The sequence below is a fragment of the Athene cunicularia genome, assembly GCF_003259725.1.
Source record: "Athene cunicularia isolate RWA chromosome 1 unlocalized genomic scaffold, athCun1 chr1_part1, whole genome shotgun sequence".
Taxonomy (NCBI): Eukaryota; Metazoa; Chordata; class Aves; order Strigiformes; family Strigidae; genus Athene; species Athene cunicularia.
The window spans coordinates 1,209,221-1,228,244 of NW_020799091.1; the positions used below are offsets into that span (position 1 = coordinate 1,209,221).

Genomic DNA, 19,024 nt, shown 5'->3' on the forward strand with positions numbered 1-19,024 from the left:
GTGCCTATAGGAACTTGTGGAAGATACCACTCCTTCCTTAATGACATCTGACCTGATATTGCTGCTGTAGCACTGAAACACAGAGATATGCAGGAAAAAGCTTAAAGATAATGGGGCTTGTGAATGATAAGCAGACATGTCCAGTTTCCTTCGGAAAGAGGTGCGAAGATGTGACGTTTCTAGTACTAAAAAAGCAGGTGGAGAAGAGTGCTTTGAGGCTCCTGCGAGCATTTGAGATCAATTAAAGTCCATGCACACAGGTGCTTTGCCTCTGCCAGCCATTGTGGGAAGGTATTTTCTTTAACAGTCAGTTCAGGGTTGCCCTGACCTGTACTTTGAGTGACCAGGAATGATCCAATGTAGTGAAGGTGAACTCTTGGGTGTTGGGGTAGGATAGGGTAGACCTGAGATCTGTCAGTAAGTCGTTCCCATTGCTGGCAGTGAAGGGCAGGGTAGCTTTGGTGGGATTAGTGCTGAATGCTGGACACAAATGGATGCTTTGAGGCTCCATGTGTTTTGAATTTCTCGTATTTGAAGGAGGAGGTATGGTGAGGTCTTTGAGATGGTGTCAGTAAAAAAAAAAAAACAAACAAAAAAAACCCCCAACCCCAAACGTTACAGTTATTGAGGGATTGTTATGGCTAATAGGATTTAATTTCTGCAAAGCTTTTGATGAGAGGAAAAAGTACCTCAAAGGACCACAGGTATTTTGGGAAAGGCTTAAGTGGAATAAAATTCAGCTGCAATCATGTTACAGCAGGGAGGCTTGAAGTTAACTGAGCTGGAGCAGTGAGTTTTACCACTGCTAAATAGGATGTGCGCAGCCCTGTTTCTCCTGTCCATGTGGATGTCCCTTGGGTCCTGACTGCTGGGAAGAAGATCTCGATGAAAGGGATGTGTTGGGTCTCTAGGATTTGTGCTGAAAGCTGGAAAGCTCGCAGATGTCCTGCTACCCCAGGTCGGATTTGAATTCATGACCCAGTGGTGAGCTGCTGTGTTTTGCTCCTATTTCCTTGTGCTGTCAGGGCTCCTGGAGCTATCGAGCAGTGCTGTGGAAGTGTGGTCCTGTTTCGCTGGGGGAGGTGGAATACCTCAGGTTCAGCCTTGATGAATTTGAGGGGAAAGGGGAGTGTGGAAGGTTTCCTTCCTGGGGAAAAGGGCTGGTAATGCAGCTCGGGAGGCGGGGGGGGGGGGGAAAATCAAACAAAGCAGCTTCTCTTCCCTTCTGGCTCAGAGCGGGTATGTGATGTCAAGGTGGAGCTGAGCCTTCCCAAAGACTATGGGATTTTTTTTCTAATTTTTTGAGAGGTGGGGACGGGAGATTCGTTTATATGCTTTTTTGTTAAATCTCTCAAACAATGCTGCTTCCCCTTCCTTGGAGCAATTGTTCCCCGTGCAATTGACTCTTCCTTCCCCTTCCTCCCCATCGTGGGAAGCACTCTCCTATTGATGTATGGGCTCAACTTTAATCTCCGATTTACTTGCCTTTGTCCTGCTCAGGTCCCTCGTATTCTTTTATAATTTCTGCCTGGATCCTCATCACAGGGTCCACAAAAACAGATGTTTTGGTGCTGATGGAGAGAATTAATTATCAGAACAGCTTTTACCTGCCAGAGGCAGGGGACTGCTAAGTCTAACAGGCTTCATAGCACCACTGGGTTTCATCCCTCAAGTTGATGTAGCCTTCTCTTGGGAGGGCTGCTTTATTTCTGAAGGAAAAGACGGTCTTTTTGTGATCAGCTTAATCTCAAAGCTTTTCAAATACATCCATTTTTGGGGAAAAGACTTTTAAAAAACTTTTGGATTTTGCTTTTAGGTTTTTTTTTTTTTGCATCTGCAGTGCCCAAGAATCCCTTGCTTCCTCCTGTCAGGCCTTGCATCTTCTCATCCTGGGCGAGACTCAGAATGGGTCTGAACAGCTATCAGCCACGTGGCTAAATGGAGGACACCCACCTCTTCATTTGGGGCAGGGGAAAAAGAAAGTAGTGGAGATAATGTTCATCTCAGAGCAGTCAGTATGTTACAAATAACTTGATGAAATGCTAAAGCTGTGTGAAGCTCTGCTTCTGAAGTGTATCAATCCCCCAAATTAGACTTGTCTTGAATATTGCTGATGAAGACATGGGACTGATGGAGCGGGTCCAGAAGAGGCCACAAAAGTGTTCAGAGGGCTGGAACACCTCTGCTATGAGGACAGGCTGAGAGAGTTGGGGTTGTTCAGCCTGGAGAAGAGCAGGCTCTGGGGAGACCTTAGAGCAGCCTTTCTGTACTTAAAGGGGGCTCGTAAGAAAGATGGGTGGACTTTTTTAGTAGGGTCTGTAGCAGCTGGACAAGGGGTAATGGTCTTAAACTAAAAGAGGGAAGATTTAGACTAAATACAAGCAAGAAATTTTTTATGATGAGGGTGGTGAAACATTGGCATAGGTTGCCCAGAGAGTTGGGAGATGCCCCATCCCTGGAAACATTCAAGGTCAGGTTGGATGGGGGTCTAGTTGAAGATCATAGAATCACAGAATAGTTTGGGTTGGAAGGTACCTGAAAGATCATGTAGTTCCAACCCCCTGCCCTGGGCAGGGCCACCTTCCACTAGCCCAGGTTGCCCAAAGCCCCGTCCAACCTGGCCTTGAACCCTTCCAGGGAGGGGGCAGCCACAGCTTCTCTGGGCAGCCTGTGCCAGTGTGTCTGCCTTTTGCAGGGGGGGGTTGGACTAGATGACCTTTAAAGGTCCCTTCAACACAAACTGTTTTATTATAAGATTGGATTTCTTCTCCAAGACCATTTCCAAGGAAAAAGTGTTATAAATCAGGCCTGGACAGAGCAGCATGAGAAAGACACTCACCAGCTCACTAAGCCTTCACTGTGGATAAATGGATTGACTTGGACCCGAGCAATTCATGGTGTACCACATGCAGAAATAAGTCCTTGAATATTACAGGCTTAAAGGACGCAAGCACCTGATTATGCTGTTATTTTGCTATGACCTACTTATTTTTCAGAATATCCCCTAGACTCCATGACACAGCAGATAAGAACTTCCACGTCCTTTCAAGCATTATCAGAAGAGCTTCCTGCAGGGAGCTGTTGGTGATTTATGCTGGGGAGGAAGAGGAAAGGTGGCTGGTGTAAATGTTTTGTGATAGGCTTTGGATTGCTTAGCTCATGGAGTGAGCCAGGAAAGGCAGCAGCAAACTGGTGGGTTTTGCCCTCTTCTGTTAGGTGGAAATACATGGTCTAATTAAGCAACAGCAGTGCTTGATAATATGTTTTAAAGGATTATATCATTCTTCAGCAGACTGGGGCATGCAGCCAGAACACATTCATCCTGTTGATAAGGCCAACGCCCACTGTAAACAGTTATTAACAGTCTGAGCCTGTGTGAGATGTCTAATGGAAAGCTGTAACTTGAGAATAAGAAGCTTGGAGAAGCCCATGGTGGGTATTTAAAAACCTTATTCCCTTGGGCAGTAGTAAACTACATTCTTGCATTGAGTACATAATGAATTTTATGGAGAGAAGTGAACCTAAATCCTTTCAGCTGCGACTTATATGTGATGGAATGGATGGAAAGTTGGGTTTCAAAGACTGTCCTGGTGTCCAGGATCTGTCTTGAGGCACTGGGATGGTGTTGATCTGTCCTTTTGTGTGTAGGTTTGGAGCTGGATTCCTTGACCTTGTGCAGTTCGTGGCTTTCTTTGGGTTCTCATTCATCAGTTTGCAGAGCAGCAATAAAATGCTGCAGCTGCCAGACCTGTTCTAGCAAGTTGGTGCAGAAACACTTTTTCTAGCAAATGAAAACCTTGGGGTTGGAATTTAGGAGGAAGAAGCAGCTGAAAAGTGACAGCACGTCTGCACTTCCTTGCAAAAATTTATTAGTGCAGAGGAGGAGAGGGTGTTTTCTCCCTGGAATACAAAGCAGATGAGTGTCTGAAGACTTTCCGCCTGGCAGAGTGGAGGTGAAGTTATCTGGTGGGGTGGGTGACTATTCCACTCACAAGAGCAAGGAAAGGTGTCTTTAGGTGATTTGGTCCAGATCTGCTGCAGAAACTCATCGTCATGGGACTGGTTACTGCCATAGTTAGGATTTTTGTATAGGAGCTTCTCTTGGAAGGCTCAGATTTATGTGTTGACTTGAACTGGGGGCTTTCTGTGGTGGAGCCTTGCATAGCTGGATGCTCTGTGGGAGCGTGGTCCTCTAAGGAAAATACCTCATGCAGTAATGTGGAGGATGAGGCCAATCTTTCTGGAAATTATGTTAACATCTGGCTTGGATCCTACAGTAGATTTCAATTCTAGGACACGTGGTGAGAACTGTAACAAATAATCAGCAAAATCTGAGGATTTAACACAACTTTCTGCTTCCAGTGCAGTCAGGAGGGTAAGTCTGGGATCCAGTTGTCACTGGAAGGCTCCAACTTTACCCAGGATCGTGAAATTCAAGTTTTCCAGCTTCAGTGGCGTTACTAATGGTTTGGTTGAGTTGTTTTCTAGTTCACTTTGATCTCCTGGTTGCCCTTATAAAGCCAATGCAGCTAATAAAAAATGGGGAGGAGGAGAGTGACCTCTTCATTGTTAATGCAAGAAGCATCCAAAAACCAAACGTGGCAGAGCAGTGGTGTAGTGCGTGCATTAACTTTGTATTTGTGGAGTCATCAGTTCTAGTATTTCTAAAGGAATTTTGGGGGGTTCATTTAAAACTATTTAACTTCCTTCCTCCACACATAACAAAAGGGGACTAGAAATCTTTCTGTATCAGTGAAGAAGCCACCAGAGTAGTACAGGCTGCAGAGATGAGCCCTGGGACACTTGTACGAGCTGCAGTGGTTTCCCACCTCTGATCGTATTTGCTTCTCGTGTCCCAGGTGGTGGCCAAGCTCAGTACCAAGCATCCTGGAGTCTGGAGATGAGGAGATTTGCTTGCGGGAGATATTGATGGATGGATGCTGCATGGGCCAGGCTGTGGGGACGTGAGAGCACCTCTCTCTAAGTCATTTTGGGTCCATGGGAATGGAAATTACCTCCCAGTAGATGTTTTGCCCACAAAAATGTTGGGCTAAATCTGTACTGTAAAAGCACTACGGAGCAAATCTAACACTTATTTTGGCCAGGGTGGCTTTTTCTCTTTTTTTTGGGGGGCGTGTGTGTGTGCTTGTCCATGGGTACCATGAGGTGCCACATAACTGCTTTCCTGTATGTGTAGGAGTGGAGGAGGCTGTTACATTAAAGATCTGAAACCAATGCAAATTCTCACTTTGGCTTCTATGAGCTGTTTGTTAGGCATCCATTGTTGTTCCCATTAAAAAAAAAAAATCCTCTTTGTTCCCTTCTCAAAGCTTGTGGAGATTAGGAGTTGTAAGTAATCCTCTGAAATGATTATTGACTGAAAATTGTTCGGAAATGATGCTGTTTGCTGACTTGACAGAGAAGACCCTGAGACAGTGTGGTCTAAGCTATACCTGAGCATCTGCCCTTGCTGTGTCCCGGTCACTGCGGGGCTTTACCTGCATCTGCAGTGGTTGAAAGCCAGATGTATTTTTAGACAATATTTAAATAGGCATTGTCAAAGCTGTTTAATGCTGTCTCACGGGGACGGGAGTGGTTGCACAGAGGACTTCTCTCTGTGGGAAGCACAGATGGGGCACTGGGGCTGTGGTGGCTGCTGAGAAAACCTGTTAGCTCAGCTTGTGTATATGAGGACTGAATTTACCTAGGTCATTCTCTTTGGTTCCTTATTGCTGCTTTTTAAATTTTTCTTTTTTTTAAATAAAATAACAAAGTGAGGAGCTATTAGGACATATGCAGGAAATGGTGAGCCTACCTAAAACCAGCATGATGTAGAGTGCTCTTTTTTCAGCAGGGGTCCAAACACCAAAATGTTGACCTGGTGCTCGCCAGGCTGAAGGTTCTGGGGCTTAAGACACCTCTTGGTTGACTTACTCTGGCAGGTGTCCCCTTCCCTCCTCTTGGGATGTGATAACGTGTTCTCCAGGACATCCCTCACTGGGGGAGGAGGGCAGAAGTTTGGGGAGAAGTCCTGTAGAGGCCAACTTAGTGTTCTAAACACTGCACATACAGCTCTGATCTTGTTCAAGGAATAACATCACTGGCTCACCCAGAAATGTCAAATAAGTCTCCAAGACAAGCTCCTGTGTAATCTGCAGCAGCCCTTAGATTGCTGGAGCCTGTTTTGAATCAGAAATGCTCCACGGATACAGCTGTAGTAGTGTTGTTTTTCTGAAGTGCTGATCCACTTCCTTCCTTTCCAATTCCTCAAAAGAAAACAAGTCAGTTGATTTAGGCACCAGAACACGCTGCTGACTCTGCACAAGTTGTTTGCTCTTCCCTTGCGTCCTTTCTTTCTTAGCTGAATTGCCCTGAAGTTTGGGCCCCAGAGAAGGTACTTCTGGAAAGTCTTCAGCGCAAAGCAGATCCAGAGGCGTAGAAAAGAGGAGCAGAGTTGAAGTTTAAAGATGTGCTGTTATCAGATACACGTTTCCAGCCTTCACGCTTGTTGCTTAGAGCATTAGCTGTGTAAAACTTATATCCCTGTTTAAATACAACTGTTCTCTTTTTTTATAATAGGTCTTGGTGGAATTTGCTCTTAAAAGCATATTGGCCTTGAAAGTCTTGGCCTCCCCAGTGTCCTATCAAAGAATCATTAAGGTTGGAAAAGATCCTTAAGCTCATGGAGATCCATGCCAAGGAATTTTGCAGGGCAGCTGTGTGGCGACCACCGTTTCTGATGCTGGACCTGCCGCTCTCAGTGGAACCGCATTGTGAATAGTTCAGGAGGCTCTTTGCCTCCTGGGGTGAGTTTTGGGGTCTGTGTGCTGCTGTGTCTCTGCAGTTTGGTCCCCAGACAGACCATGTGCAGTGTCACCAGCCTGAGGTTGGTGCTGCAGAAAGCTGTGGAGGACCTTTGCGTCACATATAGGGACGGTGAGTGGCATCAGTGGGGCAGGTCTGTGCTGGCGCTGTGAGAGCGGCTTCAGCTCCTGTTCAACCTGACCTTGCTTGTCTGAACCGCTCTGTTTAATCCCTGTACTTATTCAAAACTGATGTCAACAGAGTGCCTGAGCAGAGAGATTAGTGGTGGATGAACGAGGCTGCCTGCAAACATGTGAAGAGAAAATGGTTGTTTTTCCAGAGTTAGAAATTACCCCCAAATTCTTGTTGCGTCGTTTCTAGCTTTGTGTTCTGAACCAGTTACTGGAAAGCTGACTCAAGGGCCGTAGCGCAAAGAGTTACCTAATGCGAGGACAACTCCTTCATCCCTAAAACCATCTCAGTTCTCTGGTGGCCTCCTGCTGGCATGAGCTGGGTGCCTTGGAGGGGACAGCTTTGGGGTGGCCCAGCTGTGTGTGTTGCTCTGGCTGATCTGCACTAATGCACTGTTTGTAGAGTTGAGCCTGGCTTGCTAATAATAGGCAGCTTTATGGGAGATAAGCACCGGACTGACCTTATCTGTGCCCATCATGTTTGGCTCGAGGGGAGCTTATTAACTTGTGTTTCATACTGTGTTCTCTGTGTGTGAGGGAAATGTGGAGGGGAAATACAGTTTTTAAACGATCAGAGGAATCTTTGGAAGGGAGGGGCTGCTTAAACACACAGGTGTGCATGGAAGCACCACTGAAATGTTGTGGTGGCTTGTGCTGGGACAAGTCCCGTACCCCTGGGACTTTCCCACCCCTCTGGGAAGTGTGACAGGGGTGTGGCGTGTGCTTTGCTCCAGTCTTGATTTTCTGCATCTCCTTGGGATGCCGGGGAAGAAACAAATCTCTTCTTTGCGGCTGTGTTGGCCAAAATGGAGGATAACCAAACCCCTTGTCTTCTGGGTTGGTCTGCATCAGGGACTGCACTGTAGGCGGTAGGAGTCCCGTTCATTTTAAGCAGGAAAAAGCAGCCGGTCCTGCGCGTGTCTGCAGTGATTCCTGTGAGATGAGCCGTTCCTGTGTTGCACAGGGGGGTAGATGGAGGGGCAGAAACTGTTTTCTTGCGCAGCGTGAGATGATTCGGCCTCTGTGTGTAACCACACGCTAAACCCTGATGCTTTTAAGTGTTGAGCGTAGGAACTTCTTTTGGCCCCTTTATGGGGAAGAGCTGATGCTCAAAATCCAACACTGAGCATTTGAAAGCAAATACCCAAAGCAGAGAGGCTGGTGTTGAATTCTCACGAACACCAGCTCTCTAGACCTAAGGTCATCTGCTCTTCTAAGTGCTTACAGTTTAAAATGCAGTCTGCCTTCTGGATATGAATTTAGCATGAAACTGTGCTTTTGGAGTGGTTCAAAAGCTGCCTACAGAAATACTGGGAGGAAAGCTAACATGAAGGCAAACTTTCTGGGGGATGGGTGAGGGTTTTTTTTCCTGCCTTTCCTCTGGTGGAAAGGCTCAGAGAGCGCTTGTAAAGCTGTATATTGGTTTTATTAACTAGACAAGTTGGACATCTGGGCTGTTGGGATCTGTTCTCCTCTCCCAGATGTTTGGATTAAAAAAAAGGGAAGATTACAGCAAGGAAAGATGCTAATGAATATTAATTTGGAATAGCTGTTATTCATTGGTGTATTTGCATCTCTGTTATGTAGTTATGCCTCTGTTTTTTTCCTGGAGCAGCAGCAGGTCGTGGTGACATGTATTAAAATGGCAGCGTTGGCTGTCTTGGCCTCTCGCTGTGTGACCTTGTGGGCTGTTGACTGCGGAGCCCTCTGTTGCGAAATACCACTGTGGCACCAGCGGTGCCTTTGGGGCAGAGGAAATTTTGCATGTGTTAAGGATCTTGTTCTGGTGCTTCTCATGAGTGAGCCACCAGCTTCTGTGGGTGCTGTGGACCGGTGTTGGTCCGGAGATGCCTCCGAAAGAATTGATTTTCATTCTTCAGGGTGTTTCTTGGAGGCTTGGGCTGACACGATGCTTTAACGCTGGTTTGTTATTTGTGGTAGAAGTTCTGTGAGGAGCTTTTTTTCCCACTGTGAATGGAAAAGTGGGGGTAGAAATACAGGATGCAAAGTAAAGGTGGTGTCACGCTTGATGTCGAGCCATTGCAGCCCCTTCCCACCATCCTCCCAGTTTGGGGCAAGGGATGACCAGAGGTGGGAACTATGCTGCACGGCTGACTGGTTCCCCAGAGCACTGGCTGAGCTGCAAACACTTGATGTCAAGTTACGGGTCAGGCGAGGGCACTCTTTACATCCTGTAATTAACATCTGTGCAGTTAATCACCGGGGCTGGCAGACCCAGAGATGCTGGATTGGAGTTGCACTCTCCGTTGTGGTTGGATCCCTGTCCCAGAGATGACGGAGGCTAATAACAAAGATGTGTCAAATTGGACTGCCTGTGCTAATTTATCCTCCTCCCCCTTCCAGCATATGTTTGCGATGTATAAATCAGCATCTTTTATAAATTAGTCCTTTGACTTTAATTTCTTCCTTCTTTTTGGCCTCTTAGAAAACAAGGTTTGTGTAACTGCAGTTTCTTTTTAACGCATGGACCTGTGGGGCAGATTAAAGAAAACTTAGTAGAGGCAGAGCCATTTGTGCTTGGTGGGACATCAGAGCTGCTCACAGGAAGCCAAGCTGAGACCTTGGTAGTTTGCACAAGCATTTCTTTGTCTCTTGGAGACTTGAGTATTTTAATTACTGTTCAGTGCAACTGAATCTAGTATTTTACAGGTAAAGGTTCCAAAATACATTAATAGCTTGCTGGAGTGATTAAACTTGCAAATCAGGAAATGCTTGTGATGTATCGATTCCCCCCACAACTATCTCATTTGAATGCCATTCTTAGTAAGGATGGAAAAAAAAATGTTGGTCTTCCCTGGTTTAATGCAAACTTTCAGAGGATGCAATTACTGTCTCACAGCAGGATGGAGAAGGGCAAATGGGAATGATGACTTCAGATCTCTTCTGTTGTGTCCAGAGCAGAACATGGACCTGAGAGATCCCTGGGCTCCTTCAATCCCATGTGAATTCCAGATACTATTAAAAGCAACAGCTACTCTTAGAGCTGGTCTATCATTTCTGCTATGAAAATTACTTTGCTGCTGTGAAGGTTCAAACCCTACTTTGTGTGACTTGCTTTTTTTTTTTTCATTGATCTGTATTAACTTGCCCTGGAGGTGAAGAGAAATCCATGTGCTCTTTCATCTTGCTCTAAGCTGTGTATAAAGACTTTAATTCTGAACCTAAAAAGGCTAGAGGTGGTGAGGAAGAAAATACAGCTTTCCTAGCAGATATAGGTCACTTCTTTTTAAAACCTAAGGCAGTTAAGACAGCTAGAACAAGTGGCTCTGTAAAAGTAGAGACACAGTTAACATTTATCCAAATATGCTAGAGAGCTAGTTTTACACTCTTATCTCCCTAAAAATGTTATGGAAGGGTTGGTGTGCCTTCATCTCCCAAAGTGGTGAGGAAGAAGCAAGTTTTGGTTCAAGGACAGTATTGAAGACACTCATGAGTCATGCTGAAGAGTGAGCTCCAGGGAAAGGGAGGATGTGACTCACCACTGAAGATGGTGCAAAACATCTCTGGAACAGGTGGTTGGTAGCTTGTGGTGTATGTTTTTTTGGGATGATGCCCCAAAGGTAGCCTGTGTGCATTAGATTATTCATGAGTTGAATATAAATAAAAGTTCTCTGGAAAAGGCCAGGAGAGGATCCCAGCTCAGTTGTGGAGACCTGGGAGATGGAGGATGGCTGAGAAGCCTTATTTCCCAACTAACTACTTCCATTATCGGTGTGGGATTGCTGGAAGGGAGGCCACAGGTGATATGGAAGAAGGGACAAGCATCCAGCCTTTTGGGGCAGATTGTGATGGCCTTGTAGCTCTGACTTCCACCTACCCTTCCCTTCTTGAATCTGTTGGGATCTTACGAAATCTTCAGGCTGAAGTCTGCAGCAACCTGAGAATTTCTGCCTTTGGTAAAAACTTTGCCTTCAGTTATGAAGGAAAGCTTGAGGACACACAGAGAGCAGAGTGACCCTAGCTACCAGCAGTGCTTTATTCAGCAAGCAGCACACCTTGTTTGTTGGATTTCCTGCACAAAAATTGCTGTGCCTTTCCTAGAGGAACAGTTACCGTGTTCCTCAAAGGATGATGGAGAGCAGGGTCAGCATGAACTTGGGTTTGACTGCCTCCCTGGCTGTTTTAAGTAGATGTGCTGTTGTAACAGTAATAGCTACTGCAGGAACACGAGGGGGGAAAAAATAACAAAGGGTTTTTTTGAGGTACATTTCTACCACTCTGCAGCAAATTAAACTGTTCCTTTCTGTTGGGGCCTCTGCAAACCCATGGGGAGAGGTCATTCCTCCTCAGAGCACAGAGCCTGTGAGTGACCTGATGGAGACTGGGAGTGGGTGCACAGGCAGGTGTCCGGGAGCTGATGTGAAGCTGTGCTGAGGGTTGATAAAAGTAGAAAGTGGTGCAGGAAGAAATCCTGCCTAGTGTTCGTGTTGCCAGGCATGTGTTTCACAAACAATGCAGTGTTAGAGGCGAGAATTGGGCTCCTTGACAAGTTCCAGTTGATATGAAATCATGAACGTCTCTACTTCTCTCGGTGGAGGTCCCACCATCTCCTTGAAATTGGAGGAAGCGGTATATATTTATTTCTTCTAAATGTCTGCTTTGTGACTGGCCACACCGACACTCAGGCCATTGGTCAAACTACAGCGCTCTCCTATCCCCCACTGTGCTGTCTGCCATGTCCAAAACATTTCACTACTTTCACTTTCCCCCTCCCCCTCTTTATACACAAGTTGGGTATCTTAAATTCCTCCATACCAAATAATATCCATGTGGAGTTAAATGTCTTTATTGCCCAACATCTGACAGATCTCCATGGGGAGCACCGTGCTGGACATCTGACACAGATGTGTGGTGCAGGGGTAATTATCTAGGCTGTGATTAGAGCCATCTCATCAGCAGGTCATCAGCTGCAATGCACTGACTTACCCAGAGCTGGCTTGAGACCCTGGTGCACTAGCACGGATGTGTGTGTGAAAGCAGAGGCAGCAGTGTCCTGCCAGCAACGCTGAATGATCTGGTAAACCCTTGTATCCTTGTGAAGAGCAGCCAGCAGCTGCCAACAGATCTGATGGGAGCTGGTTGGTTATGTGGCCAAATGGCTTTGGCAGGGCAGCAAGGCTGCTGAGGACAAATATTTTTGAGTGGTTAAAGTATTGCCAAGCTCCCTGTCCCATTCCAGTAGCAGTGGTTCAGATGAGAGCATACCTTGGGAGCTCTTCTAAACATCTGCTTGCTGTCCTACCCAAAGCAATGGGGACATAATGTGCTTGGTAACTCTCCATCCTGGACCTGAAAGCTTTCTTCCTCTTGGTTTGAGTAGAAATGCTGTTGATGGACAAGACAGTCAGCCCACCTGGGCTATGGGAGGAAGACAACACAGGTTTGGAAGTCTCTAGTACATCCCAGGTACCTGTCTAAACCCTTGGGCTGTTTACAGGCTGGGTTTGGTGGGAAAGATTAAGTGTTTTGTTTAACAACCCAGCTCTTTCTTCTGTAGGGTGGGAGAGGGAGGTTTTAGTGAGCTGTATCCCATGAAGCTGCTTTGGTGTGCTTAACTGAAGTGCAGCCAAGTTTCTCTGACTACAGCCCTACAAGAAAAGGCCTGGGCAAGGGAATTATCCAGGTGGTGTTTGAATGTTCCGGTTTCTGGGGGAGAGACCAGAAAGAAATGAAGGATCATCTCTCAGGTTGTGCTTTAGGTGTCTTCGTAGGTGGTGATGAGCGGGATACCACATCCTGTGTCTGCTGGAAGGCTACTTGGGTGCTTGGGAGGCTGGAAGAACCCCAAATACCATGTATGTAGTTTTTGTTTATTTACACATCGTAATTACATCAGAGATGCCACCCGATCCCAGGGTAGTGGCATCTATTAATGGGGGATGAGAAATCTAAGGACTTGGTGATTAACCTGCTGTCCTTTAGGATGAAAACAATCTTTCCTTAATCAATGCTGATAAACAGACTCATGAAAGTTGAGCTATCTGATTCCTTGTGAATAGCTTTTTTTCCCCTCCCCTGTTTTCTTGCAACATAATCCCTGAACGCTCTTTAAATCTGAACTACATCTTTCTGCTCAGCGCTCCTGTGATGCTGATAATCCGTGTCTACTTTACATCCCTTCACCCCAAAGTATTTATGTGCATATAAACAGAGGAGCAACAAATTTGACTTGCCACCACAGGGCTCAGTAAGCATTTCAAATATAAACTTGGCTTAACTCTCTTACTCGTAGTTGCATGACTGTTTTTCCACATAATAAATTACCAGCATTTATTGGTCTTTTGATGTGTAGGTTTCCCAGGGGAAAGGAAGGAGACTGGCTGAACAAAGCCTTCTCTATAATCAGTTTGCAGTAGGTTTGGACAGAAATTGCAGTTGCTGGCCAGTACAGCAAGGATTTTATGGCTTGCTCTATAACTGCATTTATGCCAGTCAGGAGGTTTGGGAGATGCTGAATAATATACCTTAGACTGTATTGCTAAAGTGTATAATATATAATAGTATTTGCATGTCAAGAGCTCATGAGAAACCAGTGCATTTCTGGAAATGCATCACTGGAGATGGTTTTAAACGCTTGTTTCTCCTTCTGGGACATGGGATGGTCAGTGCTGCTCGTGTTCTCATTGCTTGAAATTTGGCAGGTAACTTCTACCCCCTGTGGGCACCGTGTCCCTTTGTACTAGCACTGGAAATGTGCTGAGGCTTGGAGCTGTTTGAAAACTGCTGCTCTCGGTGCTTCTCTGCTCATCCCAATTTCTTTTCAGCTGGCTGCAGTGAGCCAGGAACATCCAATAACCTCCCCACAAGCATTGCTCTAGCAGCACCAGGTATGAGCTGGTCGGCAACAGCCAGCTGCATTGTGTGCCCTGGGTGATGCAAAATGCAACTGTAAGACTAGTTGGATCTCTGATGTCAGATCCTTAGCTCTTCCTTCTGGGTTGCGTTGGTTCTACGTCACCTTGTGCTGCCACAGCTTGGTGCTTTAACTGAAATAATTTGCAATAACACCTCTCAGACTCATCTAACCTAAGCTGACGGCTAGCTCAATCAGCTCATGTCATGCGTTTTTTTCATCTTGAAAGGCTTTCTCCTATAGAAAAATACATGGACTAGTTTGGGAGGAAGACTTCTCATGACTCCTAAAGATTGCTCTGAGTTTTTGGAAGTGCGTAGGAAACTAGAACGTGAGATATTGTAGGGTGAATCTTGCATAAATGCCACTGGTTCCACTTCACTTCTGGTTGCAGCAACTGGGCTGGCTGGACTCCGTCCTGCTGGGGTGAGAAGTGGCTGAAGGTCAGTGACTTTCCTGCAGACTGACTTTGCAGGAGGTTGGTGGCTCTTGGGTAAGTAGTACAGCACAAAGATCTGGTTTGAGAGCCTCAGCTTGTATAATGAGAGTAAGAAACTTCCTCCGGTGGAGGAGCTGTTGTGTGAAACTTTCTGTTCCGGCTCCCTGTTCCTCTCCTGGTGTTTTCCTGGCATCACTGGCCTGTTGCACTGGGAGAATGGATGGCTTTCATGTGCGTCTTGGTCAGAGCAGACACTGCTCTCCATTGGCGTCCAGTTGGCATTGGTGCCAAGCCAACGTGTCTGTCACCTTAGTGGCATTGTCCCTGTCCTCCTTCCAATCTTGGAGACTGGTTTTCAGAAAGAGGCTTATGAAGGCACCAGAGCTCCCACCTACCTGGAAGACACTACTCTTCCCCATCCTGCCTGTAGCAGAACGAAGGCAGGTGCTGGCAGAGGAGTCCAGTGGGGAATGCTGCTGGCACGAGAGCTGAATCTGGGCTCTTCAGAAGACCCCTGCCCATCCTGACTTCATCTGCTGCTGGCCTGGGTGGTGTCGTCTTGTTGCCTGGGCAGAAGGACGATTGCCCCTGCCTTGCAAGCAGCCTGCATGGAGCAACCTGTGTCTGGAAGAGGCATCGCTGCAGAAATTTTGGCAGGGCTCCTGCTCATCACTTGTGCTTGCGGAGCAGCAATAGCAGCTGCCTTGTGCCCTCTCCCAGCCAGGAGGGAGAAGTAGGTCAAAATTTGCATTCTTTGCCTGGCTTCTCTGCATAACTTGCACACTTTTTTTTTTCCAGGTCCTCTTTTTAAATGAGCTGTTCCTGTATGTATGTTCCTTGGGCTCCCCTGAATCAGGGGGTGAAGACTTAAATTCAGATGTATAATTGGGCTTTGATGTCTGTCTTCCCTTCAAGAGCACTTCTGTGAGACTCCTCAGTCTCTGAAGGGCTGATCCCAGCATGTAAAATATCTGAAATAAATGCTTGGGGCAGTGTCTTCATTTTTGGCTGTTGTATTGTCTGGATCAGGATCTAAATTTTCTCCTGTAGCTCTTTTTGCATGACAAGAGCAAGTAATTGGGATGAAATCATCCATGCTGCAAATGTGACGGTGAGATTTCTTTTCAGAGCTTCTCTGTGTTTTGTTGCTGGTTTGCGATGTCCTGATGTGGATAAAAAAAAAAGAGATCGAGTGCAGCAGGCTTGTGGCAACTGGAGAAGCATTCGAGCGTTACTGAAGCGCTGCAGGGCAGCCAAAGGATTGTTTCGTTGCGGTTTTCTGCGCTGAGAAAAAAGCTTTGTTAGAACAACGCTCTGAAAGAACAGGCGTGCCAGATGAGGTCTGGTGTGATGGGGCATCTCGAATGGAGGTTGGGACAGGACATCGGAGTTAACTGATGGGCTGCATGGTGGGGAGCATCCTTGCGTGAATCTATAGGTTTTAGGGTGTGAAGTGGCACCACCATCCATCAGCATGGTTTGTTTTTTTTTTTTTCCCTTACCCCTAGAGATTTCCAAAAACCTGGATGGGTCTGTGCTACCCCTCATTGCGTGATGTCAATTTGTCTTGTGATTTTTGGGAGTGTGTGTGTGTCTCCTTTTAGGATTTCTAGTTCTCATTGCTGTTTCTTGTCCCCAGTTGAAAACAAAGTTCTGTTTCCTCTGTGACTCAGCATCTCTAACAGATTTTTTTCAGTAATCTTGTGAAAAGGGGAATGTAACATGAAATTGGGTGATTTCTTATAGGAGAGAGTTTCAACCTATAATGGAAAGAAAAATCTGCACGATTCTGTTATTTATCTGTGTAGGTGATTTTTGCTGTGGGCTCTTGTGGTTCTGTACTCTCTAGAGACCCATTTGGCTTTTTGTTGGTCTGAAATATAAAGCAAATTGTGTGGTTTGAAGACAGGTGTACAGGTAAAAGTGATAGAAACTATATTAATGTGGCATCATTGTTTTAATGGATTTTCACAATATTTTTTTTTTAGGTAGGGATGATACTTCACCGAGATTTGTTTCGTATTTTTTTTGTAGCATGTACACACACGCGGTCAAAAATAACTCTTTTTCCAAGGAAGTTTCAGGCTGTCTTACCTCTTGTATCTCCTTTATGCTAGTGAAACTGCAACCTGAATCTGTCTGAGGCTTGTGCAAATACCAGGCGATGTCATGTCTGTTCCCATTTGTGCCCCCTTTGCTAATGCTTAGCTGCCAAAAAGTGTCAGTAGCTTTGAGATGCAGAAACAAGAATGACCTTCCGGGAGTTGAACTTTTTCCCCATCCTACCCTGTTGTTTGATCTCTCTCCTTGGGGCTTTTGCATGTTCAACCATTGATAGTAGGAAGGTTGCTTAAAAGTAAATATAAGGTAGAGTCTGAGACTTTTTAAAAGGTTGGAAGAACTTAATGTGAGGCTAGGTTTGAGAATTGCAGTGATTGCAGTGAAAGCACCTTTGATTTCTTTTTGTTCCCTCTCGTACCTGCCATCCAGCCTGCTGTTCACATTAATCCATATGGATGTCCTATTGTTCCCTTCGGGTATTAGGTTTATAATTGCGCTTCTGTGTTTTAAAAGTAGCGTGTCTACATGCTGGGAACCGCTTTTCAGAGTTGTGTGGCACGTGGGTGTATGAAAGATCATCTGGGGAGGAGAGGTGTTGTAGAAAGGGGCTATTGTCTTTCTGCTTGAAATACCCTCGGAGATGAAACACATTCTGCACGTGTGTGTGCATGAACACAGCTACTTCTCCCCACCCCGGCCACTCAACTGTCACCGTTTATATCTGGACTTTTTAATGTATAACCTGGTTTTGTGGCTGTAATAAACTTCCTCCATCGTGTATTCCCATTTCCAGCAAACAAAGGGGGGAAAACACGTGTTGGCTTTGCAACTGGTGAGATGTGGCTGTAGTCCCTGTATGATGCTGTAGTCAAATAAGAGTGCGATGAAGGTCATCTTACCTTTTGCTCAGCATCCTTACCTCTATAAAGAGCTTTTCTTATGTTGCATCTGACCTTCCTTTCACCTCCAGGTGCGGTTCAAATAAAATAGTATTATTCTGAACTCTTAAACTTCTCACTTTCATCTGTTTGCCTGCTGATGCCCAAGTGACATTTGTACATTAGGCAAGTCTCTCAGTGAATAATAACCTGTTCTACCTGCACTCAACAGCACACAGATTGCTGCAAAGAATAGCTTAATGGCTGCTGAATCTATGCATAAATCTGCTATCCTCTGCCTGGATCTGGAATCTCTCCTCTGTTGCATGGAAAATGACAGGCAAAATGTTTGAGCTGTTGTGTAGGTGAAGTCTTGGCCACCTCCTGTTTCCAGTTTTGCTGCAGGTTTCTGAACGGTGTTAGTTAAATCACCTTGTGAGAAGAATTTCAAAGCTCTACAAGATTAAAATATAAAATTAGTTTCTTCTGCCTCTAGGCCCTGATTTGAGCAGGAAATCGATGATGAGCTTTGGCTTTCTTGTGCAATCTTGCCTTGTAAGTAGGGGAATGATGAATGGATAGCAGTTCAGTTCCTACTAGGCAATAACTGCAGCTGGAAATCCTTTCAGCTAATAAACTGCATTGTAAATTAAAGCAAAAATTCAGGACCGTTGTAATACAAAGATGAAAACTATCTGAAATACAATTTACGGCTGCCAAACTGAAAATAAAGAACTCGGTAGTGAGTAACTATTCTGGAGAGTATTTGCTCCATAAAGGAGGAGAAGAGCTGCTGACAGCTCCCGTCTTTGGGAGTCCAGTGCTTCAGCCTCCGTAGCAGAGGAGCTTTGTTCCAGAGCAGGAATGTGCAGTTAAAAATACGCAAATCTCAAACTTCTTGCCAAGAATAGTGACCATCCTCCTAAAAGCTCTCATTTTTCTTGTGCTTCTGATGAGCTTTGTGCTGGAGATGTGGCAGGAGAGTTACCTGTCAGTGGTGATAAAGGTTAATGCAGTAGAGCTGGTAGAGGGGAGAGATGACACTTTTTTTTTTTCTTGAAACTAAATGCAAGCAGGTTTATTTAAATGGCATTGAGGCTGGGATTGTCTGGTGTTTGTTCTGACTCTGGAGTTGATCCTGTACCTTCTTTTTTCCTCTTTAGTGGTCAGCTCTAGCAGAATGTTTAGGCTTTATTTTGGGGCGAAACAAGATGATTTAATTGGCTCTGCACCCTTCAATGTAATCTGTGAGAATCTTGAAATTTGTGGGTGCCACTTGCTAAACTCTCTCCTGAAAAAAATCCTGCAGGCTTGTTCTGATGTCTGAAAAGGTCATCTTGTCATGTTTCGTTTCGTTTCTAGAGTGCATAAGGAAAGGTTGGGGCTATCAGGCAACCAAGATACACATTTCTTCTGACACCTACCACAGACCACAGCAGACACAAGATGTTAATGGTTGGGGGAAAGAAGTGACTTGTAAATATAATAAGTGTCCTTTGTGATAGTGGGCTGTAGAGAAAGCTTGAAAACCTCCTTGTGTCTCCCTGCTACACTTTAGGTGTTCATGAGCATGTCAAACTCTCTTCCTTCTTGGGCTTTTTTCAATTGCTTCCACTTGGTAGCTTGAGTAGGAGAAAAATGGGGAAAAATCCTATATGCTGATAAGTTCAAGCTGTTTCTGTAAGAGTAAAGAGTGACAAGGATGAGGCTGCTCTTAACACAGAGTCTTTCATTACATCCAGAGTGTGTTTTGTTGTCTTGTTTGATCTCTGATCTG

The 19,024-nt window shown here is 45.4% G+C and overlaps 1 protein-coding gene across 2 annotated transcripts in view; it reads left to right on the forward strand.

Annotated features, from left to right (window-relative positions):
• Window positions 1-4,859: 4,859 nt before the first annotated feature.
• The window catches only part of GDPD5 (glycerophosphodiester phosphodiesterase domain containing 5), a 148,438-nt gene continuing 134,273 nt past the window's right edge, over window positions 4,860-19,024 (forward strand). For both annotated transcript variants that reach the window (XM_026843471.1, XM_026843479.1), the window contains exon 1: window positions 4,860-4,964. The gene's annotated coding sequence lies outside the window, so the exon portion shown is untranslated. The remainder of the gene's footprint in view (window positions 4,965-19,024) is intronic.